The following is a 27,429-nucleotide window of genomic DNA, read 5'->3' as shown; positions in this document are numbered from 1 at the left end:
AAAGATGTTCTCAGATGAATCTGTGAGAAGAAAATTCTCAGGTAATGGTTTCATAGGACTACATATAATTTTTTTTGACAGGTGAAGTGAACTTTATTGATAGTACTCATGAGAGTAAGGCTCCCTAATCCCCTTAATTCTGGGAGTCTGGGATGGAAAATGTGAGGGAGATTAGTATCGGGGGTTATTGGACAGGGACTGCTCAGCATCTAGGGCTTCTCTCTTGCTCATGTCCTTGCTGGGGGTGGATGGTCCAGGGTGGGCTTTTTACTCCTTGGAGGCCATGTGGTCCATGAGGTCCTCCGCCCTGTTGCTGTAGCTGAAAACATTGTCATATCAGGAAATAAGCTTTAAGAAGTAGTCATTGAAAGCAATGCCAGCCCCAGAGTCAAAGGTGGAAGAGTAGGAGTTACTGTTGAAATCCCAGGTGACAACATGGTCCTTGGTATAGCCCAGGATATTCTTCAGTGGACTGCCAGATAGCTGCTTCACCACCTTCTTGATGTCATCATAATTAACAGCTTTCTTCAGAGGACATGTCAGATCCAGGAGAGACACATTGATGGTAGGAATAGGGAAGTCCATGCCAGTGAGCTTCCTGTTTGGCTCTGGGATGACCTTGCCAACGGCCTTGGCAGCACGAGTGGATGCAGCAATGATGTTCTGAGTAGCCCTAAGCCCATCACACCACAGCTTCCCGGAAGGGCCATCCACAGTTTTCTGGGTGGCAGTGATGGCATGGATTGTGGTCATGAGTTCTTCCACAATGCCAAAGTTTTCATGGATGACATTGGCCAGGGGGCTAAGCAGTTGGTAGTGCAGAAAGTGTTGCTGATAATCTTGAGGGAGTTGTCAAATTTCTCATGCTTAAAACCCATCACAAACATGGGTGCATCAGCAGAAGAGGCAGAGATGATGACCTTCTTGGCCCGACCCTTCATGTGGGCCTCAGCCTTCTCCATGGTGGTGAAGATGACAGTAGACTCCACAACATTCTCGGTGCCAGTATCATCCCATTTGTTGTTGGAATCTTAGTCCTTGAAGATGGTGATAGCCTTCCTGTTGATAACAAGCTTTCCATTATCAGCCTTGACTGTGCCTTTGAACTTCCCATGGGTAGAGTCATACTGGAACATATAGACCATGAAGTTGGGTCAATGAAAGGGTCATTGTCCACTTTGCCAGATGTGAGGGCAATCCTGGTAACCAGGTGCCCTACATGACCAAATCTGTTCACTACGACCTTCACAATTGTGTCTCAGAAACTAGGCTGGCACTACACAAAAACATGTGGCTGTCTCTAGAACAGAGAGGAGCAGAGAGCTTACATATCATTCTTTCCATAAAAAAATTAAACTAATTTAATAAATAAATACAGGTTAATATAGCAAATGTTGATACTTTATGGTCCCATATTTATAGTCTTAAATATTTATTGTGTCCTCATTGTTAAAATTTTCAATATTTTTTCTAGAACATATGAAGTATATCATGTGTTTTAATTTACTTTTCTCTGATATATTAAAGATAAAAGCCACATATTCTGGTGAGACACTGTGAAATATTCAGTATGTTACACATTGTGTAAAGCCACTATTACATCAAGCACATCATCTTGGACTAGAGGCCTGGCAGTTTCAATGAGATTTAATATGTCATTATGGTGGAGACATCAAGAAAATAATTTGTCCTCACTTTCATGAGGTGTATAGTATATAATATCTATAATCATTCTATTGTGAAAGAGAACAGCAGACTACATGTTCACATCTAAATGTAGCTCTACATACTGATGAAACATTCCATTCCAGTGCTACCTACTTTCCCCAGCTTCTGGTAATCAGTATATGCTCTGTTTCCATAAACTTATTTTTCATATCTAGTATATGAATGCCATCATACCATGTTAGTTATTCTGTGTGCACTGTTTTACTTCATCATGAACTTGTATTTCCTCTTCATTGTTGGAAATATCAGGATCCTATACCTTGTCATCAGTGAAATATATTCACTGCATATATACCACATAGTTTTATTCATTCTTTTTTTGACAGACATTTATGTTTCTATTCCTGGCCTATTCTAACTGGTATTTCAAAATCCTTAGGAGAACAGGCATCTTGGAAAATTGATTTCCATTCACTTCATATACACATACAAGATTCAGATATGTGATTAGTTATACTTTTATGAATAAACTTGGGATTGTTTTTCTGCAAGACTTGAACAAAGACTTGAGTAAAAGTTCCATTTCTGCATGGCTGGTATTGCTTGCAATCTTTTGTCTACTTTATAATAGAAGTCCTTAGTGAATAGGTATGTTTATGGCATGTATTCACACTTCCTGATAGTTAGTGCTGTTAATCATTTCCCTTTATGCTTAATTTTAAAGTGTTTGACTTATTTTGAGAAATATATGCTTGGTTTCACTACTCATTTATTGAATTGCTCTGTGTATTTCATGAATATGAGTGACAAGTGTTTCTGCCACCCAAACTCAATTTAGTAAGACATTATATAATGCCATGCTTTTTTTCTTGCTCTCTGACTTACTGCCCTGAGATAGTCTCTCACTGAACTGAAATGAAAGCATTTCAGCTAGGATGGAAGGCCAGTAAGCTTTTGGAATTCACATATTTCTGCCTTACAATTCTTGGGGTTTCAAGTAAAATTTAGCCATGTCTGGTCATTTATTTCAGTGCTGAGGATTTTAACTCAGGTTCTTATGCCTGAGTTCACGAGAACATGCTTGTTCTCTTTCCCATTAGTTCCAAATTGAGATCAATATACATAGGCAAGAATTGATAAAGTATTTAGGTCTCTGTGCTCAGTATTAAAGGGCTAAATTCTTATTTTATGAAAATGTACAATTTTATGTGAATACACAAAGCTTACAATACCCAGAGTATTCACTTGCAAAAATTGGACATTGCACATTCTTTAATAATCCAAGCTTCTAGACATAGACAATCTATAAATTCTAACTCATCTTTGCTCTTGGTTTAGTCTTTTCAGAGTAAAGTAGCTTGATACATATAAACATTATATATATATATATAATGTTTATATTGATTTTATCAATATAAACCCTTTTTATCAATTATGGAAATTATGAAAATAGTTTCACCTTAATGGTGCAGGCAGTCCATCATATAGATGAATATTCTATCTTCATTTGGTGCTCTGATAATTCTAAATGCTAAGAAACAAAATGTATCACTGCCATTTGTAACTCTTAATCTTATAGACGATTTTCTATGAGTTGGAATGATGTGAATAAAAACATGGTCCTAAATATCAAATTCCACATCAGGGCTACATAGTGAAATACATGTTGTATTTTCAGATTAGGAGTTATAATGTAGAATTTTGACCTTACTCCAACTAATATTTTAAGAGTTTGAAAATCATTACTTGGCAGCAGTCTTGTAGGTCTCTAGACATTTCTTTAGTTTCAGTTTTCCCATCAAACCCATAATAGCTGTCTCTTTTATGTTCTCTCTCTCTCTCTCTCTCTCTCTCTCTCTCTCTCTCTAGCTCTCTCTTTCTCTCTGTCTGTCGCTCTCCCTCTTCTGTCTTCTATCCCTACCCTGGCTCAATATTCCTAGTCGCACATGTTTTCCTCTCCTCCCCCTCTCTTTCTCCTCCTTCTCTCTCCATTCACTGCCCCCCCCCACTTTCCCAGTGCTCTGGGGGACTTGTCCCTTCCCCCTTCTGTGAGGGACTTTATATGAATCTCTTAGAATACACCTTGTATCCTATTTCCTCTGTTTGTTTGAATTATAGGCTGGTGATCCTTTGACCTAGGTCTAAAGTCCATATATGAGTGAGTACATACCAGGTTCCTCTTTTTGTGATTGGGTTACTTCATTCAGGATGATTTCTTCAAGTGCTGTTTCTATGGCTTTTTCCAGCATGGTCTTGACCCCTTTCCTCATCTGCCTTCTCTCTCTACAACTGGATTCCAGGAGTTCAGCTCAATGCTTAGCTGTGAGTGTCTGCTTCTGCTTTCATCAGCTATTGGATGAAAGCTCTAGGATTTCATTTAAGATAACTTTTAATGGTAATATATAAATAAAAATATTACTAGCAAATTTAAACTTAAAATAATATTTTCAAAACTGTTTTAGTAAAGTTCAATAGAAATTATAAATTGGGTTGGAATGATAGCTCAAATATATAAAACCTGTGTGAGGTGACTGAGGTCTTTGTTTCAATTTTAAGTGTCAAACACAGAGACAGATGCATGAAATATGAACTAATTTGAAGTTATGTATATATCTAATATTAATTTTATCTTTCACATATTACTTTTACACATTTATACTTTTGCTGGTTAATTCTATGTAATATTCTTACAAAAGATCAGAAAAATCCATTAACAATTAAAACTGAAAGAGCAAATGGAAATTAGATTATTTTAGGAGGATGAATTTTTATAGTTGTTAAGGTGAGAAGACAAGAATAGATTCTTAGTTTATGTTTTGTATTATGACTTTGGTCAATAAGTAGAATTTGTGCAATGAACCAAGAAAGAAAACAGAGAAGCACAGGTTTAGGAAAGAGAAAAGTATATCCATTCACACATGCAGAGCTTTTGATTTTATTAGATAATTGGATGGGATGTTGTGTATTAAGCTGTTGGAATGTCACAAAGAAAGTCACTGGGATTCCAATAAAGCCACGAGAGTTACCAGTGCATAGAAAATGTATTAAAGTGAATACTAAAGCAAGTGAGATAATTGTTTTGAACAGTAGAAAGAATACATAATATGGCAGAATATTTTTTTCTAAGGGTGCCCATGAGAAGCCTGTTCTTTATTGAAAGGACTTTGGTTCATTTGTAATAATTAAATCAGAGTATTAGCTAGCTTTTTTTTCACTGTGACAAATACCAGCAATATTCAGTTTAAAGGATGAGAAATACATTTGTGTTTTATAGTACTATAAAATAGAAACTAGACAGAGACATATAAAGGAAAAAAGGGATAGAGAATGGGGCTAGAATGAAACCATGGGCAGGATATATTCCCTGAAGACATGCCCTTGGGAACACACTGCCTTTAAATAGGTCCCCTCTATAGAATTTTTGTCACTTCATCAAACCCCCATGAATTATGAATCTACCATTGAATTAATCCATTGATGAGGTCAGAACTTTCATGACCCATGCATTATCTACTGCCTACTTTGTGTATTGCTGTAAGGAGTATCAAGCCTTTAGTAGGTGAATCTCTGAGGAGTCTTTCCTGATTCATTTACAAAGAGCAGTCTCAGTGAAGTTCTGGGAGACTAAAACTGACTCCAAAAGACAAGTAATGTGAGGTAGAGTTAGACAAATACATCCATACTACTCTTTTTGAAAGTGTGACAAGAGAGCACATTTGTTGTTAAACAAACAAACAAACAATGTCCTCTGTTAAAATATATATAGTAATGCACATTATTTATAGGATCCTATCTTAAAATCAAGGAAGTAACAATGAGAAAAGAATATAGAAATTAAAACAGTTATGAATCTGGAGATATATTCCTAAGCAGGATAACATTTTTCTGTTCATGTTATAAAATGTGGAGTTATTGATAACACAGATTAGAGTCCCAAAACAAAGACATAAATATTCCCTGCTAAGAATGTAATTTGTAATCTCTGAAAACATGAAAGGAATAGTTTAAAGCTTTAATGAGAGAACTATAAAGTTTTGCCTCTAGAGATATGTAGGATTAATAAAAATATGACAGTGTATTCTCCAAGATATTGGCTTATAATAGGAGAAAGAGGTTGTACCCATGAAATCTTAGCCATGTGTTTAGATAATCAGGATTTAATGAAAACTCCAGTTAACATGACAATGTAGATGGGATAAATCTACTGATATCCGGCTCTAGAAAATGAACTGGAAGAAATTAATGGCTTGTAAGGGAGAATCAATCTTCTCCAGGGGTGAGCTGCCTGACTGGTGACATAATTATAGGTGCTATCTCCTAAAGATATACACTCATTCATTAACACACACACACACACACACACACACACACACATGAATTGGGGCATGGTGTAGATGGATGGGAGAAAATTATATAAAAATAGTTATTTGAATGAAATAAATAAGTTTATGTAGAATCTATTACAATTTTAAATCCCCCCTTCATACTCATGTGTTAACAGCTTGATAATCAAATTACAGGCTCTTAGCAATTTAAAGGGGCTACTTACTTTTATAAATTAGTAAATTTAATAGTGGATAGTTTAAAAAATCATGAGAAGTGGTGATAAGCTAAGTTACAGTCTATTTAAAAATAAAAAAAAAAGTTTATTTGGGAACACACAGAAATTCTGTATATTGTTCCAGGCCTCTTTCCTGTTTTCTTTAATTTCTCTTGGACCCTAATCTTCTTCCTCCTTTTTCCTATTCTATTTCCTCCCTCTTCTTCATTCTGTCTTTATGAAGTCTCTTTCTATCTCTACCTCTGTCTAGTTCTTCAATTCCAGAATGGTGTGATTTTAACAGTCTTTCTAGTCCACAGTGTATGTGGAAATAGAGCAATGCACTGAAAATAACATAGATTGAATTTTCTTATTAAATGTCATAATAAACTTGTTCTTATTTAATTTGAAGGTATTTTATTAAGTTATAGGAATTTGAAAAGCACTGAACTTCTTTTTATTAAAATATAAACAAATGATTGCAATTTTCATGAATTTTAACATGATGATGCATATTTTATCTTGTAATTTATAATATTAAAAAGGAATAGGGTTAGATAGGTGATGGGGGTCCAGGCCTTCAATCTCAGCATTTCAGAGGCAGAGACAGGCATAACTCTGTGAGTTCTAAACTACGCTGGTCGACAGAGTGAGTTACAGGACAGTTAGGGCTACTACACAGAGAAACCCAGTCTGAAAAAATAAAATTTATCAATAATAATAACAAAAGTAGTAACATTACCATAACCTATTATGAAAAATAAGTAAGGATTTTGGAAAGAAATTAGTGACTCATTTATTTTCCATGGTCCAAGACCAAGACCTTGTCAAAAGGCATGTTAATTACATACTCTGTCACTGGGCTGTACTGTGTACTAGACAGTGTTTTATTAGTCTGGGAATTTAAAGTATAGACTCAAGGCTTGCAGACCTCTTTAGTTTCTCTTTTACTTCATTCACTAAGTAAAAATATTGGTATGTCCATTATGGGTATGGGAAGGCATTAAATATATAGACAAAACCAAAGAAGTTATTTTACAGTACTACCGAGAATATGAGGAAAGCAAATCTGATGGGCTAAATTGACAGACAAGTGAATTTGTATTTGACACAAGAGATAATTCAAAAGACCAAGACTGACCAGAGAGGTAACATGAGTTGAATTATCGATACAGAGCACATTGGTGAGGGAAAATTCATGTTGAAGTTTTGAGTTTCTCAGACTGAACTTGAAGAGTGGTTATCATTGGATATTGACTTCTTTAAGTCAGTGTTATGCCACAGTTTGGAAACAAACTAGAGATTCTCTTTTATTCCTTATAAATCTGTACGTGATAAAAAAGATGGAATGTTAAATTAATATTGTCCATATAAAATAATACATCAATTGTCCAACTTACTTTGATAATAATCCTCTGGTACATTCATATATCAGTTTTTAATGAAAATTATGAAATAATGTGATAAAAATAATACGTGAAAAGAAATGGAAACATTTACATAAGATCCACAAATAAATAAGTTCAGAGGTTTACTTTTTGAATTTACTTATGTGTATGTGCATGTCTGTGTGTATATGGGTGTGTATATGTGTTTTTGCAATCTGTGTGGAAATGAGAGGACAACATGAGGAAACAGCTATTCTCACTGTACAATGTATATCCTTGATCAGACTCTTGGGGTCAGTTTGGCTCTAGGTGTATTTACTAGAATAGTCATCTGGCTAGAATAATCTTCTAATTAAATATGTGAACAAAAGTGTAAGATTTTTAAGATTGGAGGACTGAGAAAGATATATATGGATTTCATTTATATATATATATATATATATATATATATATATATATATATTCAAAATTTCAAACAATGGGGGAATGGTTTGATAACATCTAATATATTACAATTCAGAAAATCTAAAGGTCTCACATGTCCAACTATTAAACATAGAATAATTTTTGTAGGCTTTTAAAACATAGGCACATGTATTTCATGTTTTAAAAGACAGTTAACTTTTCCACTCATGCATTATATAAGCAGTGATTTTTTTTTCCTATGGGAACTGAGACGTGCTCTAATGATACATAAAGTTATTAAGTACTACAGTATGCCAGTATGCACTGGACAGACTATTAGTTTTTCTGAAAGTATCAACTTTTCATTACTAGTGGAATAGTCTGGAATAGCATCTTAGACAGTAAAGTTGAGTTTTTTAAATTTTACCTATGTATAAAATCTATCCAGGAACACTTGTCCCAATCTCTGAAATCCTGATTTGCAGTTTCTAAATTATATTGGAGGAATTTGCATTTTAACAGTCAAACAGATGTTTAAAATAAAATAAAATTGTAATAAATTCTTTTTAATTAAGAATGGCTGTATTCCAGGCTGATTTTTTTTTCTCCCACAGAAGTAGGGAACTGTGAAGAAGCTTGCAACATACACTTATTTTCTTGGCAATGATTTTTTTAAAGCAAGCTTTGTGTTGCACACTAACTTGAGGTATTTATTTATATAGCTAGGAAACTATATAAATTTATATAATTTAAATTCATTTATTAGGTCAAGTTGTTTACAATTACAAAAATACTAGTTAATATAGAATTTAAATTGAATGTTAGCACAGATCTTTGTCTCCTAAAAGTGTAGTTGTATGCAATAAAGTTTTACATAGACTGATACAAACAGCTCATCAAAATGTTAGTTTGGGAACATATTAATCCTACCTGTCTAATTAAAATAGGTCAAAATTTAACAAGGCCATTGAGCACTGGTCATAACTACTGAATGGGTATAATATGGGTGGCATTTAAAAGACTGACCTTTCATATCACACTGAAGAATGGGTTTGGTGATAAAACCCTTACAGCTACCAAGTACCAAATAACAGCTTGAACTTCCAGTAAAACACTATTAATTCAGTGTTCCTAAACTATTGCCAGAGGTGGACTTTATATTCATCTATTCTTGTTTACATCGCTAAATCCTAACCCATTGTCTGAGTTGTTTATTTTATTATTGGTATTGAGAACAAGCCATATATCCATTTACTAATTTAAACAAAATAGATGGAAATTTCAAGATAGTGCAGTTGGTACCTTTCTCTGATTCTCACTTACCACAATTTTGAGTTTTCTAAATATGTCAAAATGTATTAAAACTGTCAGCAACAAAACCAATACAATATAATACCATCTTTATCTATGATATAGAAACCATCTATATTTTCTAAAAGATATTGACTGAATAATTTCTTATTTGCCATGTGCACCTCCAATGACTGATGGCATTTCTGGACTTTAGACTAGTACACTCAGTTCTTTGCATACTTCCTAAAATATAATGCTGCTTAAAGAAAACAACTGAGCTTCTGCCTATATATCTGCACCCATCCTGGTTTTGTAGAACAGTAGAAATAACCATGCAATAAGAAGTCTCTTTTAGCCATTAAAACCTACAATAATTCCTTTGAAGTATGATTACAAAACATGCCTGGAACACACAACTCAGTTCATTACACCCCATCACTTTTGACTAACTTTCTATATAAAGTAAAATGTATTATAAATGTGTCCCTCTGCCCCATCCCTACTTCTTTGTTATTTTCTTTGCAGAAATATGTTTTCAAGTGTTTTTTTATTGTTTTTAACAAAAACTCAAACAGATTACAGTGGAAGTATTTGATATATTTAAAAGAACTGACTCAGTTAAAATGGTGAGCCCAGGAAAACAGGTAGTGAGAAATGAAAGCGATTACAGCAGAGTAGGAGATACAAGCTGACAAGATAGGAAGCATGGCAATCTTCTGAAAAACAAAGCCATCCTCAGCAAACTATGACTAGCTCTTGGAAATCACAACTCTCAGGTATCTACCTCCATAGTGCACCCTATTCTAATTTTCTGTTGCTGTTTTTTAACACCATGACCAAGAAAACATTTAAAAGAAACATTTAACTATGCTTGAAGTTAGAGATGGTTAGACTGCATAATGACAGAACAAGGACATTGCTGCAAAGGGCTGACATAGAATTTGGGAGCTCAAATCAACAGAAGGCAGAGACAGAGATGCACCCAGAGTGCCGCAAGCCTTTAAAAACTTCAAAGCCTACCCACAGTGACACACTTCTTCCAACAAGGCTACACCTCCCAATCCTTCCCAAACAGTTCCATCAATTGGAAAGCAAATCTTCAAATTTATGAACCTATGAAAACAATTCCATTTATATTACCACATAACTTCACCTGGGAAATATATGCTGGACATCATTGCATTTTAACATACATGCAATGATACAGACTGGACTCTAAGTATAATAACTCAAAAAAGTCACTTTGCACTCCAGTATGGGATTACCCCAGATCATCTGATGGGTAAGGGGTTAGATATGAAGTAACCTAGGGAAAATACATTTGCATCTTAGGAGTGGTGGGGTAAGTCTTTCGTTATGTTTCTCTTATTAATTGATGAGTAAGACACTGATTTGCTAGTGGCCAGGCAGGAAAGATAGGTGGGACTACCAGACCGGGAGAATTCTGGGAAGTGTAGGCAGTAAAGCCCTGGAAGAGAGGATGATTAAGTCACTCTCTAGTAAGCGAAGACCACATGGAAATACATAGATTAATAGAAATAGGTCAATAATTGAAAGAGTGCTAACCAATAAGAAGCCCAAGCCACTGGTGAACAGTTTCACAACTAATATAACATCTGTGTGTTTATTTGAGGCTCAAAGTCCATGGGACCAGTTGGAACAAAGAACCTCTCATAACATAGTAGTCTTTTCTACTGGTGATCAGAATGCTTATGTATATTAGATATCCTTAAATCTACAATGTCATTTTCCCTTATGTAAACCTATATTTTTGCACAAAGAGTCTGTATTCTCAAAAGGCCTGCCACAGTTATGATTAATCACACCATGGTCTTACTTCCCTTCCTTTTTTGCTGAGATCATGGGAGAAAGTACATGCAAATGAGATGTAGTCCAATTTGATTTAGACAGAAAAAAGGCTAATTTTTATAAGATGAATCTGAATTTATAAGCATATATTTAAAGTCCAGAATGTAGACAGACCCCACAAAGTTGCTTTTTTGACAAGATGTAGCACACTTCAATCTATCTTTAGAGAGATTTGCTTAGCTTTACTACCTATATGCTTTGCTCAATAAATGTCACTCAAACTATCTTATCTAAATTCTTTCCTGAAGGAAGACAAGAACAGAAGAAGTTATTGTCTGTGTATAAATGTCACACATTTATACCCCACAAACTAATCATCTTTAGCTCATTAGTCACAACCTATTTCATTTACTTAGGTAATTCAATACATTTTTAGTAAGCAAGCTTTTTCCACTTCTGCATCAGGTCAGAAACAATGAGCAGCTCCATGGGGAAGTAGCAGTCCTGGCTGTTAGAATATTCCTTAATGCCCTCTTGTAAGCTTCTAACCTTTCTAACAAAGTGCTTTGTTAAAGCTGACTCCTACTTGTCAAGCAGATCTTAACTTGAATATTATCATTTTTGAGAGAGTCTCATGTTGACATAAATATAAATAGCCACACAGTGGCTACCAAAAATTAGAATTTTAGTTTTAAGTATATTGCCATAATACATTTTCATAAAAACGATATACTCTATAAATATATTATAATGTCAATTGGTATTGTGTGTATCTTTGAAAAAGGAGCTAGTAGTCATCAGAACAGGAAAGTGGTTCAGAATTTTCACACATTTTGCTAATTCTTCATATAGTGAATGACTCACAATATGGCTTAATAATGTCTCAGGAGTGTACCAAGCTTAAATCAATTAATATATTGAAAATATTTTTATTTTTGTACTTATACACGTGTGTGTGTGTGTGTGTGTGTGTGTGTATTGGGAGAGAGAGCATATGGAAAATTTTCCTACCATAAAAATGTAGAGGGCCAAAGACAGCCTCTGGAATGGGCCCTTGCCTTCTGCCTTTTCTGCCTTAAGGCATGTTCAACTTTACATGAGTCAAGCTAGCTTGTCTATGAGTTCCTGGGAGTTCTCTTGGTTCCCATTCCTCACCTTGCAGAAAAAATGCTTTAGAGCTACTGAGTACTACCTCACCCCAATTCTCTTGCTGTAGGATGACTGAGTAATAAGCATATCAGTATTGCATCTGGCCTGACATTGACTCTGAGGATCTAAACTCAATTCCTTATACCCTTGCAGCCATTCCATTCACCAAAGGAGCTATTTTTCCATTCTCTGAAACAGATAAGTTCTATGAAACTTCCACAAAAACAAAGGAATTTTGTCTACTGGAAAACTGATAAGAAACAATTTGAAATAAAAAAAAACCCTGCAATTAGAAGGGTAAGCAAAATTAAAAGAAAAAACAGTATATTTTATTTCTTGAACATTAAAACATACAGACAAAATGTGTACTAGCTTCTGGGAAACAGAAGCTGGGAAACGGTAAGCACTAGCTATGAGCCAATAAAGGAACATATCATTTAAAAGTATAAGAATGATTTCTTTAGTCTGAGCTGAGATTTTTTTTTTTTTTTAATTCCATTTACGTCTCACTCATTTTGGAGTAAGAGAACTAGATTCCTTGTACATTCCTTTTTTTATTGTTTTCTATTTTTTTTATTTTATATAACCAAGTCCATTTAAATGAAAACAAATATTTATAGACAATATTTGGGAATTTGGGCATTGTTATTTCCAAACTACTTCCCCCTGGTAAGGGGCGCTGTCATGGTGGATTCAAAAAAAGATTCAGAAATCCTGGCTGTAGTCTGTAAGGCTGCTTTGTCCAGCTGTTTTGAATGTAGGATCACCTCTTACTCTGTTTCAGGCGGTCTGGCTTGATCAAACCACATTAGTCTGGAAGGAATCCACAGTTTTCCATTTTCTGTGGAAACAAAACTAGAAATCCTTTTCCCCAGTAACTTTTCCTTCAACTTAAATTTTGGAGTCAAAACATTTTTTTTAATTTAATTTATTATTTCACATGTTGATCCCAGTTCCCTCTTTCTCTCTCCCTCCCTCCCTCTCTCCCTCCCACCTACCCTCCCTTTTACCCTCTCTGCCCTCTCACATGCACTCTAACCACCCTTCCCTCCCATCCTCCCACTTCAATTCCATATGTAGGGGAATGCCATCCAGTTGTGGTCATGTAGGTCTGACAGGTCATGTGAAGTAGGGACTAGGGCTTCTCTCCTGGCTCTAAATTAAGGCAGTTATCCCTCCATGGGGGATGTGTTCGCAAAGTCCTTTTGTGCACCAGGGATACATCCTGGCTTCACTGTCTGAGGTCCCTTAGACTGCTCAGTCCTTCTGGCTGAGACCCATATTCAGGGGGGCCTGAGTCAGTCCCATGCTGGCTTCCCAGCTATTAGTCTGGTGGCCATTTAGCTCCTTCTTGTTCAGGTAAGCTGTGTGTTTCTGCCACCTGGTCTTGTCCTCTCCCTCTGCATCTGGGTTCTACTTTGACTCAGTGTTTATGTATGGGTGTTTGCTCCTGTTTCCAACAGGCATTAGTTGAGGGCTCCATAGATAAGTTAGTTGTTGATCTCACTCTCCGGGAAGGGCATTTATGGTAGCCTTTCCACGGAAGCTCAAAATGTTATTTGGCAGCAGTCTTGTAGTTCTCTAGACCTTTCTTTGTGTTCAATTTTATCGTCAAACCAATATTGGCTCCCTCTTTTATGTTCTCTCCCCTCTCTCTCTCTCTCTCTCTCTCTCTCTTTCTCTCTCTCTCTCTCTCTCTTTCTCTCTCTCTTTCTCTCTTCCCTGTCTTCTATTCCAAACCAGGCTCATTTACACAATGGAATACTACTCTGCAGAAAAAAATAATGGTATCTTGAAATTCAGAGTCAAGTGGATGGCACTTGAAGAAACCATCCTGAATGAGGTAACCCTATCACAAAAAGAGGAACACAGTATATACTCACTCATATAATTATTTTAGATCTAGATCAAAGGATCACCAGCCTATAATTCACACCACCAGAGGAATACACAAGGTGTATTCTAAGAGATTAATATAAAGTCCCTTACAGAACTGGTAAGGGACAAGTCCCCCAGTGCTCAGGGGAAGTGGGGGGGGCAGCGAATGGAGAGAGAAGTAGGAGAAAACGAGGGGGAGGGAAGGAAAACTTGCAGGACCAGGAAGATTGATCCTTGCACAGTCCTATTCGATATTTGACCTGTGGGATTTATCTGTTTTATTTTGACTACTCCTAATTCATGAAATGTCTCATGCAAGACTTGGATGATCAGACTTTATATACACTTTTTTTTGTGTGTGTATTTAGAAAGAGTTAATCACTTCTAATATTAGCTCCACTCTAGCCTGGAGTGAATACAGACATACAGAGTTGCTTTTTGAAAAAGGTGACTGAGGACCTATCTCTAGAAGGCAATTGCAAAATAATCATATTTGGAGAAAGAAGTAGACAGATGTTCAGCTGGCTGAGAAGAGGTAATGACATATGCGAGATGCAGAGGTAGACCTTAATGAGTCATATACAGCAAATGGTATAGAAATTTTTTTGGCAAAGAGAAACAAGACTTGTGAAAATGTTTCTATCTTTCCCTTTTCTGATTTATATTTTCTATTCAGATTTTTTAATGAAATGCAGAAGACATAGATATAGAACTCCAGTTTGGCTTGCTTTTTATTTTATTTATTTATTTATTTATTTATTTATCTATTTATTTATTTTTTGAGCTCCAATGCTGCAAAATCATTTTATGTTTTCAGAAGCTGCAGAAGCTGTCTTCTTGTTCTTGCAAAGGAAAACGTTTCACACAATCTATATGGTTATAATAATGTATCACTGGGGGAGACAGCCATCACTTTTGTGAACTAGCTGCATCAGGTTCCTCCATTCTCATTACATTAGAGAAGATTTGATGATTCACTTCACATCCTGCAGATAGAAGACACATACAAATGAGGCAGCTAGGCTCCTGGACTCCAGGCAGAAGGTGAAACAAGTGCCAGAAATTTATGACACATATCATTTATATATGCTGTGTTAACCACCATTCCTGTGTTCATAGCCTTTTGTACATGCAAGGACACTCCTTTTTTTCTGGGTATGCAAGTGATTATGATTTGCACAGACCAGTAAATCAAAAAATAAGAAAATAAACAAAAACATAAAAATAAGCAAGCTTTCAGATTTGAACTTATTTTTAGGAACCAGTGTTTAATTTACATAATATTGGAGTTTTAATTTAAGTCTGAACAAACAAAGGATAGCAATTTCTCTTTCACCAAAATATACTCACTTATTATGACTGATACTAAATAATGCTTAAATTGTCCTCCATTCTTCCTGTACCTCCTCTGTTGCAATTCTAAAATTCTAGTTTATCAAATGTGGTAGCACATAAGTAAAACTGACATTTCTTCTAACTTCTCCCTATAAATTTCTCCTGAAAGCTGAGGAAGACGCAATTTTGTCAATGCTATTATTTACCTACTTATTTTTACAATAAGCTAAAAACATAATTTTTTTTCTTCCTACTTTTCGTTAAATCTTCTGTCTCCTTAGACTGGTTACTTCAGAAGAAGTAAATGATACTCTTTACAGAAACAAATTATTGAACTTAATTATGGTTTCCAAATTAACTATTGTCAATGTGTTCTGTGATTTTCTTTCACAGCTGTCCATTTTCCTTGCTTTATACTAAATTAAAACCAAGTATAGAGATATTCCATACATAAAAATATATAATTAAGGGAAATTAATCATGAGAAAATATTCTATAATGTGATAACTAGTGAATAAATCATGGATCTTCGACCTGTATCACTTTTATATAATATACATATTGTACTACTCTAAACTTCATAATACCATTCAAACTTGCCCAGTCTCGTAATGTGTACCCTCTTTAATGACTGACACATCAACTTTGAACACTCTTTTATATGTAAATGTCCTAATCGATTTACCTTCCTAAACATCATTTCAGCTCAACTTCTTGCAACTGGTCCTTGTACAACTTCATAATAGACCTCATTATGAATTCTATGTTAACTGCTATGTTAGGTAAGTCCTTCCTTCTCATTAACATTAGTAGCCAATATTATCAATTTCTAACCAACTTCAATGACATGACAACTTTCTAAATTCTAGCCTGAAATTTATATTTTTCTGACATATCAGTGTTCTAATATTCCCTACAAGATATTCTGTTTGTAATACATTCTTGAATTTTATAGGAAACTTTTATTCCTCAAACGTTTATGTTTTCAAATTTCAAAAATATCATATTTAGTTGATCTAAGTAATCTCTACTTGATGTTATATAGACTTAGTGGCTTTCTTTAGGATATTTCTTTTCTAATGTAGTGGTTTTGTTTTTTATGATTATTATTGTTATGTATACTTTTCTTTCCAATTAAAACACACTGTGTTTCAGAGTCTGAGGGAATGCTTGAAACAGATAAACTGTGTAAATGATCAGAAACTACAGATACACGAATAACCAACAGAAAACAAGAGAAGGAAGAGAGAATCTCAGGCATTGAAGATACTAGGGGAAATAGATTCATCAACTGAAGAAAATCTTAAGCCCAACAAATCCATAACACAAAATATCAAGGAAATATGGAACAACACGAAAGGCCATACCTAAGAATAATAGGTATAGAAGAAGGTGAAGAATCCCAAATCAAAGGTGCAGAAAATATAGTCAACAAAATCATAGAAGAAAACTTTCCCAACCTAAAGTAAGAAATGCCATTGGAAGTACAAGAAACTTACAGAACACCAAAAAGAGTGGATGACAAAAAGTCCCTTTTCTTCATAATAATAAAAAAAAAAACAAAAAATATACATAATAAAGAAAGAAAACTAAGAGCAGCAAAGAAAAAGGCCAAGTAACATATAAAGGAAAATCTATCAGAACTACACTTGACTTCTCTATGGAAACTCTGAAGGCCAGGAAGTCATAGATAGACATTCTACCAACATTAAGAGACTACAGATGCCAGCCTAGACTCCAGCAAAGCTGTCAATCACTGTACATGTAGAAACCAAAATATTCCATGGCAAAATCAAATTTAAACAATACTTATCAACTAATCCAGGGCTACAGAAAGTTCTGCAAGGAAAACTGCAACCCAAGAAAATCAACTACACTCACACAACCATAGACAATACATAATCCCACTTTACCTAGAGCAAAGAGAAAAATGGAGGAAAATCCACACATACTCCCAACAACAACAAATCCAAAACAAACAAGAATTAACAATCAATGGTTATTAAAAACCATTACTATTAATGTTCTTAACTCTCCTGTAAAAAGACTGGCTAACAGAATGGATACGAAAACAGAATCCATGGTTCTTCTGCATACAAGATTAGCTCAACTTTACAGACAGCTGTTACCTCAGAGAGGGTTGGGAAAAGATTTTCCAATCAAATGAACCCAAGAAACAAGCAGGTATAGTAAACATAATATCTAATAGATTTTAAGCTAAAATCAATCAAAAGAGATTAAAAAATGTCATTTCTTATTCATCAGTGGAGAAATCAATCAAGATGAAATCTTAATTGTGAACATCTATGCCTCCAATATAAAGGCACCCACATTTGTAAAAGAAACATTACTAAAACTGAGATCGCACATAAAATCTTATAGAATTATAGTGGGAGATTGCAACACCCCACTCTCAACACTAGACAGGTCCACCAGACAGAAACTTAACAAAAAAAAAAAAAAAAAAAGAACTAACAGAAAGTTATTACCCTATGACCCAATGACATTCATCAAACCTTCCATCCAAACACAAAAGAATGTACGATCTTCTCCATATGAAACCTTCTCTAAAATTGACCACATGCTTAGTAACAAAGCAAAACTCAATAAGAAAAAAATTAATAAATAAATGAAATAACCCCCTGTATCTTCACAGACCACCATGCTTCAAAGTTAGTAGTCAACAACAACACAAATTGCAGAAAACCTAAAAGCTGTGGAAATTGAACAATGCACAATTACACTATTCCTGGGTCAAGGAAGAAATAAAAAAAGAAATTAAAGACTTCCTAAAATACAATGAGGATGAAAACTCAACATACTCAAACTTTTGGTACAGATTGAAAGCAGTGCTAAGTGAAAAGTTCATAGCACTTAGTGCCCACATGAAGAAACTGGAGAATAGTCACATTAGAGAATTAACAACACTACTGAAAGTTCTAGAACAAAATGAAGCAAATTTACCCACTTGGAATAAACTCCAGGAAATAATCAAATTGAGTGCATAAATCAATAAATTAGAAACTAGGAAATAAATAAAAAGAATCAATGTAATGAAGAGTTTGTTATTTGAGAAAAATCAACAAGATAGACAAAACTTTATCCAAACTAATAAAAAGACAGAGAGAAAACATGTAAATTAACAAATTCAGAAATGAAAAGGGGGACATAACAATGAACACTGAAGTAATCCAGAGCATCTTCAGGTCATACTTTGAAAACCTGTACTCCACAAAATTCGAAAACTAAACAGAAATGGACAATTTTTGGATATGTATCACTTACCAAATTTAAATCAAGAACAGATAATCAATTTAAATAGATATATAACCCCTAATGAAATATAAGCAGTCATCAAAAGTTTCCATACCAAAAACAAAAACAAAAACAAAACAAAACAAAAAAAAACCCATATCCAGATGGTTTCAATTTAAATGCAGAATTCAATCAGAATTTCAAAGAACGGCTAATACCACTACTCTTCAAAGTGTTCCATAAAATAGAATCAGAAGGTTATTTTACATATGTTTTATTGGTAAATTCCACTCCATCAGGCAAAACCGTGCTCTTGGTTACTTAATTTTTGGTATAGTAAATTATGCAAATGTTCTGTCAGATATCTATGGTATGAAAAATAATTCAGATCCAAAATTTGATGGATAATTGTGAATTGTTATTATATTTGGAATGACCTAAGATTTTCTTGTTTAGTGAATATTACCAGCTCTTCCTCTGTCCTGAAGACTCCTTTCTTACCCTTTACTCAACCAATCTACATCATACCATAGGAATAAAACTTCCTGGTTATGAGGGAACATATAACATTTAATAAATAATATGTATTCCACATACTCAAAACATGTAGTGGTTGGCCAATGGTAAGAACTGTAAACAAAACTTAATAGAAGCTCAGTCTAGCTGTGACCAAAACACTACTGAATGATATCATTTCCTGGATTGAATTTCAGCACTATGGAGAGACTGGATTATTACTTGTCTAGAAGTTAATTACTTTATTTTGGACTAAGTTCTAGAAATTAGGAACAGACATCCTCCTGCCCTGTCCCCGTAAAAATTAAAATATTGTGGTAGTAAATAAAACCTAACTTTGCAAAGAGCTATCTTCTGTGCTTCTATTAATCCAATATCTAAGAATGTCATTACATAGCTCTTTGAGCCAATAGAAATGCTTAGCCCATCTCAATGCACCCACCGATGTATTTTAATCTTGCCTTGATTTGTGACTTTCTGTGTTTTGCAAAACTATGAAAAATATTGTAATAGTGCTTACACAAAGGAACATGGATTTTGAATAACATAAGCCTGTGTTCCTGGACAACATTCACACAAAAAATTTCCTGAAAAAAGTATCCATTATTTCATTAAACAACAAAAATAATTCATCTTCCAGTATTGTGATAATAGAAAAAAAACATATATAATTGTGATTATTTCATTCAGGTTTGACATAAAAATTTCTTTATTCCAATAATATATCAACCCTTCATTATATGAAAATAGCTTTACTAATTTTATTTTATGTATGATGAAACATATTTACAAAATTTCTGGAGCAGAATTATGAACTAAAAAAATCAATCATTGTCTTATATCAAAAATGACAAGCACAGCCTGAATAGATGATTCAGCTGTTAAGAGGGTGCATCCATACACACATACTTTCCAGAAAATAAATATCAATAAAATTAGTATCACCTCTAATGCCTGTTCCAGGGAATCCAATAATTCTGTTTTCTTTGGATACCTGAACTCAGATACATATAACTACACAGTACACACACATACACACACACATACAGACACACACACACACACACACACACAGACACACATACAAACAGACACCACAAACACATACTACACACACAATTTATTTTCGCTGCTGTGAATTAAAAACAAGTGTTTGAATTTTCTGATCCGTCATTCTTCTAGTCCTCTATATATTTAACCCATCATCATAAATTATACTATTTAAACTTTTAATTGTTATGGTACATGGAACAAATATAAGATTTTATGTGAATATTACTTACGTTTACTTTTATATTCATTTTAGTAGGACTCTAGCTTTAACATCCACCAGCAACCCCATCAATTTATGTAGCCAAATTTTATAATGATCTCTTTATGTGCTCTTAAATTGATTTTGAATTTGATAGTTTTAAAGGAATATTTTCATATAAAATTAACACATGCCACTCAAAAGAGTATAGCTTTGAAAATTTCTGACATATTTGTGATATTCTGTTTCCTAGATAGAAATGTAACATTTCAATATGTCAGCATTTGTTGTAGAATTTAGAATCATCTGTGATTTTAATCTCAGAATCTTCTACACCAGGATTTAGTGACTTTGAAATATAACCTCTAGTACAATTCCTTTCTCATCTACTACTGAGAACTATACTGACTTACTTAGGTATAGTCTGAATATTTTGCTAATACTTGTTTTGCTGAATCTTTTTAAGTTCATACTTAAAACATTGCTTAAATAATTAAAGGTCTGTTTCTTAAAGTCACTGCACAAAGTAACTATGGCTCTAATTATATATCAGCATATTTACATATCAGTGTTAATTTCTACAATATGAAGTGTTGTTACAATAATTCTCTGTAAAATACTTATATTTTGCTTATTTCAATTAAATTTTGTAATGTTAAGATATTTTTGTTATGAATTATTTTGAGAAATAGTAGACATATATTCACTAGGTTGTTATAAATATTATGTAACACCTAGAATAGATGACATTGAAAATGGTGATTTTTCTAAAGGGTTCCTTGGTAAAGACAATTAGCAGGAGTGATTAAAAAGGGAGTGATATAACTGGAAACCATAATTCAATTTTCAGAAGAGTTGTTAACTCAGGCCTTCCTATGATAATTAAGCAATTAAAAGACAAACAGAACCAAAGCAAATTTCTCATGATTAATCTTTTCATTAGGCAGTGTTGCCCCACTTCTTTGTCATGTTGTACAAAAGGTGTTTCACTCAACACACAGACAATCATTCATTTTAAATTTAATTTACTATAGCTTTTTTGAAGCTCATTGTATTCTCCAGGGCTTGCTATGTGAGGCTCCTTTTGGAGCTACGCTGCTTGAGTCACTGGACTTAGAGTGTGTTTTCAGAAACTATCTTTATCAAGAAAAAATCCTTAATGAGAAATTCATGGTGAATACATGTAAACAGAACAGATTCTTCTTTGAGAAAAAGTTATTTATTTTCTATACTCTCATACATTCCAGGAGATCAAATGCTTCATCTGTGTGCTTTTCTATGAGGAGCATACACACATTTATGTTTATGCTGCTCATATATATGCTGTCATAGCTGGATAAATGTATAGTTTCCTGAGTACATTTAATGTTGCTTGCATATATATACTTTTAGGATTAATGACTTTGCATTAGGTAACCATTTAAGAGGTACATACCAGGGGATGTTAACTCTCCTTCAGAAAGAGGTGATATTGAAATAGATTATTGAACTCCCTGTTGTCATGTCAACTGTTGTTATTACCTTGGTGTGGTTAAGTATCATATCCTTAGATTTCAGAGCAGATTCTTTCCTGTTACATATAGAAGACCCAATCTCTGAGCTGATCTCCTGGTCCTCTGGTTTTTATATTGTTTTTATTCCCTCCCCACACTCTTCCACAAGCTTATATTTATGTTATAGATATGTCATTAGGGCCTGGGGACCATACTAGACTTATGTTCAAAGTATGCTCTTTTGTCCTAGCTATAATTTTCTCCTTCTCTCTGTTTCTCTCTCTCTTTCTCCCCGCTCTCTCTCACAAACATATACATCATACATACAGACTCACACAAAATTTAACAAAAACAATTTAACAAAGTCAAAAAATAATGATTTAATAAGGGATGAAACTACATTTATCTGATATTATAAGTATTTAGAATAAAGTTAAGACATATAGTAAATTCTACTTAGACAACTATGACCTCACCAGCCAAGTTATCAGGTTTAAAATACTAGGCATGGAGTTTTCCCTCTTCGTGTACCTTAAGTCAAATTTATGCCATTCAGTGATGGTCAATATGTAAGTGCCGCATTATGATTTTAGGAATAGTTTGACATGCTTGTCACTGTTTTGGTTCATACACATTACAGTTGTGTAGGACCATGGATTATGTTCCTTCCTTGGCAGTTTGCATATATTTTCTACTACAAAAATGAGATAAAAAAAAGAGCTCTGTTACACTGAGTCCTGCGTCTGAAGCATGTGTTGTGTTCAGTAATAGCAGCATTTCACTTTATGGGAGGCAGCACAGAGAAGCACAATGACCTTTGTAGTTGTGAAGGTTTTTGACTTTACTGACCAACAACTCAAATCATGTCTCCTCATGCTTCTTTCTGGGACTCTTGTTAGATAATCTCTAACTCTTGTGGGGAACATTATCACCTGAAGTAGCATAACATACACATATACATATGCAATGCTATAAATATACATATACATATATTCATGCATGTATGCATATATATATGTATATATATATACATACACACACACACATATATATATAAAGCACATAACATAAATGTGTATGTGTATGTGTTTGTCAATTATAGATTTTTACCTGCATATAATACAATTATAGTATTATTTCCTGAGGGTTTCTCAAACATCCTTGACATTCCCTTTCCCCACTTCCTCTTCTTCTCTCTAGCCCTTTTTCCTTCCCCTACCCCTGTTAGCTCTACTTCCCACATTTTTCCAATTTCTTATTTATAAGTACCTGCATTCTGCTATTACCCTCACTAATTGTTCCTCTTTATTCCTGGTTTTTGGAGTTATTCTGGGTTATGTATTCACATCTGAAGACATCTGAAGATTAGAAGCTAGAAAGCACAAATAAAATGATTTTTGACATGTATCCATTTGGATTGGGTTACTGTATTTAATATAATATTTTTGTTCTCTATTTACCTGTAAATTTCATGCTTTTTCACAGCTGAATAGTATTGCATCATTGTGTATATGATGAAGTTTTCATTATGTATTCATCAGTTAAGAATAGTTAGGCTATTTCTATTCCAAATTAGTGTGAATAGTCTGACAATGAACATAAGTAAACAATTATCAAGGGACTAGGAAGTTAAGTGCTTTGGCTATTATTGCAGTTAAATAAGGATCAGGATAAACAAATAGGCTGAATAGATGTTTATTCAGGGAGAAATAACTTACAACCTAGACAGATGAACACCTACAATTTCCACCGGATGCTATCCTGTCCAAGTCCAGCCAGCAAGAGAAAATTCCCTGGCTCTTCCTCTAACCTCCTTCCACAGGTCACTTCCGCCCATGGATCCACCCCCAATGGGCGTGGTCAGTGCCACAGAAGACAAAGTAAATATCTCACTACAGGGTGTAGGTTAAGGAGTGGTATACATGAGCTATATGGTAGATATCTTTAGCCTTTTGCGTGTTTTCACTGATTTCTAGAGTGTCTGAAGCAGTTTGTAATTCCAACAGTAGTTAATAAGGGTTCCCTTTATTTAACCTTTGCTAGCATTTGTTGTTATATTTTTCTTGTTGCAGTTTGACTACTGCAAAATGAAATCTCAGGGTTCTTTTATTTTTAAATGGCTTTGTATAACAATATTTTGTTTATTTAAAAAATAGTTATTATTAGAATATATTTCAGAGAAAATGCCAAATATAGAACTATTACCAAGTATGATAGCTATTTTAAAGACTGTTTATAGTTTTAAGTACAACTCTTAAATTGCACTATACACATTTGATTAAATATCATTTCTTTAAAAATAATTTGCAATGCTTTAGAAAATCATCTAATGAAATAGAGTGATTTCATAGACTCAAAATAAAATGCACATAGTTCTTCATGACTAGGCTGGATGGACACTAATGGGGTCATTCCCCTGAGTGCCAGAGAATAGACTTGCCTCTGTTACTTTCATTGCTGGGTTCAAATCCCTGACAAAAAGTAACTTGGAGAGGTTTATTTCAGCATATAGTTCTGTGCAACAGTCCTCCACGATGAAAAGCCAGGGCAAAAACTGAAATAGTAGGAGCTAGTGTAGAGACCATGGAAGAGTGCTGTTTACTGGCTTGCTCCTCCTGCCTTATTCGTCATAGCTCCTCATGGCATGTACCTTACATTTTGCTTGGCCTTCCACCTAAAAGCATGCACATCAACCAGGACAGGGTAACTAGTGCATGAGTTGCGGTGGGCATCAGGAGTTATGTACTTCCACAACAATCAACAGTCAAGAATATGTACTGCATGTTTCTCCACAGGTCAATTTTCTGGGAACTTTTCTTAGTTGATATTCCCTCTCCTAAAATAGCCCTGGCATGTATCATGTTGACATAAAACTAATCAACACAAAGAGACTCAGGTCTGTGTTTGCTTGTCCATCAGACCCCTAGGGCTAAACCTGGACTTTCTTCTGCTACATTATATTGCTTGGTTTTAATAAAAAGCCTATGTGGAGGCTACCAAATCATTGTAACTATTATATCCTGTGGAATATTTGTATTCAGTTACTTAAAGTAGTGTTATATTGATATAAAACATGCTAATATCAAATTTCTTGCATCATAAACTTCAATCAGATAACGTGTTTCTCAGTTAATATTGTATGACACAAACATGATACACATTATATTTTATCATGCTAAATATGAATATTTTATTTTTAAATTGATTCAATGTTATTTAGTTTTGTCTAATTCCATTCAGTAAAGTTTGTTATAAGTTGACATTGCATAAGTATGGAGAAATGAAAACTCAGAGATTATCAACAATCTATTCCTTTGAAACAGATCACTGAATATATTTCACCTGATTATAAATGAAGTTATATTTTGAAATTAATGGATCTTTGTAAATTATATAAGCACAACACTAAAATAGTGCTTTCTCTTAAGAAAACAGCTGTACTTTAAACATGTACAACATTTGATGATATTAATTTTTCTTGAATATTTGTTTTGACTTTGGTTTATATTCCTTGTTCTAATTTACTCCTGTGCAAAAGTTACATGCATAGTAAAATAATACAAAATAATCTAATTTATTATCAATAAATCTAATATTAGATTCTACTTTGTAAATAGCCATTCCTTCAGAAAATATTCCTTTTGTATTTTATAGTGAAATGTTTTTTCATACCATACATTCTGAGCATGATGTCCTTCTAGAATCTTCTCAATGACTCCTGTTTCTACCTGAATAGGCGTGTGTATCTTTGTGTCTATAAACATAAACAAACAACAAAGAAACATCCCTCATATTAAAAAACATAAACCATAATATACAAGCAAAGGATTAATGAGACTAAAACAAATGCTTATGCAAAACAAAAGGAGACAAAAGTAAACAAAAATATCATTAAGTTCATGTCAAATACCTCCTGAGTGTGTAAAATGTGGTTAATATGCCCATTGAAATGTCCATTGGAAATATTTAACCAATTGTGAACAATTGCAGATAGCTTCTTCATTTTGAATGGAAGTATTTGCTCACTTTCCCCTGTAAATGCAAGGAACATGTTTTTGTTGTTGTTTTGTTTGTTTGTTTTCATTTTTCTTTGTCCTTGTACAGACCCTATGCATGCTATGACAGTCTCTCTGACATCATATGTGCATTAGTTCTGTTGTGTCTTGAAGATACTGTCTCCCTAGAGTCAAATATCACCTCTGGCTTTAATTTTGTTTTTGCTTTCCTTGATTTCTGAATGGAGAGATTTGATAAAGAAATTCCATTTCTGACTGTGTGCTTCAAAGCTCTCTGCACATTGACCACTTGTGGATATCTGTGTTAATTCCCTTCTACTGAAATAGGAATCTTCACTGATGATGGCTCAACAAGACACTTACTTTTGAACTCATAATTTGAAAACATGCTTTTTATATGTGTATGACTTGTTCCTCCCATTTTCCATCCTGAGTAACTAGATTTATACATAATTCTTACAAGCATTAGATGTAGATTATGTCATGAAATGTTGCTCAAACATTATGCCTCACTATATCCACTACGATTAATATTAACTACTTATAACAAGTTATAGAACATATTGTAACATGTAGGCTATATATTGGCTCTTCCAACTTACTGAAGCTACCTATCACACAGAAACATCCATCTGTCAATATTACTCTTTGTGGATTTTTTTTTCATTTTTTTAATTTAATTTATTATTTCACATGTCGATCCCAGTTCTCTCACCCTCACACCCTCACTCCCTTCCTTTTGCCCTCTCTGCCCTCTCACATGCAACCTGGCCACACTCCCCTCGCATCCCCCCATCCCAATTCCACATGTAGGGCAATGCCATCCAGGTGGAGTCATGAAGGTCTGTCAGGTCATTTGAAGTAGGGACTAGGATTTCTCTCCTGTCTCTAGCTTAAGGCAGTATCCCTCCATTGGGGATGTGTCCACAAGCTCCCTTTGTGCACCAGGGACATATCCTGGTTCCACTGTCTGAGGTCTCTTAGACTGCTCAGTCCTTCTGGCTAAGACCCATATTCAGGAGGGCCTGAGTCAATCCCATGCTGGATTCCTAGCTATCAGTCTGGGGGCCCATTACCTCCTCCTTGTCCAGGTCAGCTATCTCTATGTGTTTCTGAAGCCTGGTCTTGTCCTCTTCATCTGAATCTGGGTTCTAGTTCTACTCAGTGTTAAGGTATGGGTGTTTGCTTCTGTTTCCAACAGGTATTAGATGAGGGCTTCATGGATAAGTTAGTTGTTGATATCAATATCCAGAAAGGACATTTATGGTAGCCTTTCCAAGGAAGCTCAAATTGTTAGTTGGTGGCAGTTGGCAGTCTTGTCAGTCTTGTAGGTCTCTAGACCTTTCTTTAGGTTCAGTTTTCCCTACAAACCAATAATGGCTCCCTCTTTTATTCTCTCTCTCTCTCTCTCTCTCTCTCTCTCTCTCTCTCT

General features: G+C 34.4%; 1 pseudogene; it reads right to left on the bottom strand.

Moving 5' to 3' along the window:
• Positions 1-336: 336 nt before the first annotated feature.
• The window catches only part of LOC127232899 (glyceraldehyde-3-phosphate dehydrogenase-like), a 60,052-nt pseudogene continuing 32,959 nt past the window's right edge, over positions 337-27,429 (bottom strand).

This window comes from Phodopus roborovskii, unplaced genomic scaffold, assembly GCF_943737965.1.
Source record: "Phodopus roborovskii unplaced genomic scaffold, PHOROB, whole genome shotgun sequence".
NCBI lineage: Eukaryota > Metazoa > Chordata > Mammalia > Rodentia > Cricetidae > Phodopus > Phodopus roborovskii.
This window is presented reverse-complemented; position numbering and strand designations above follow the sequence as displayed.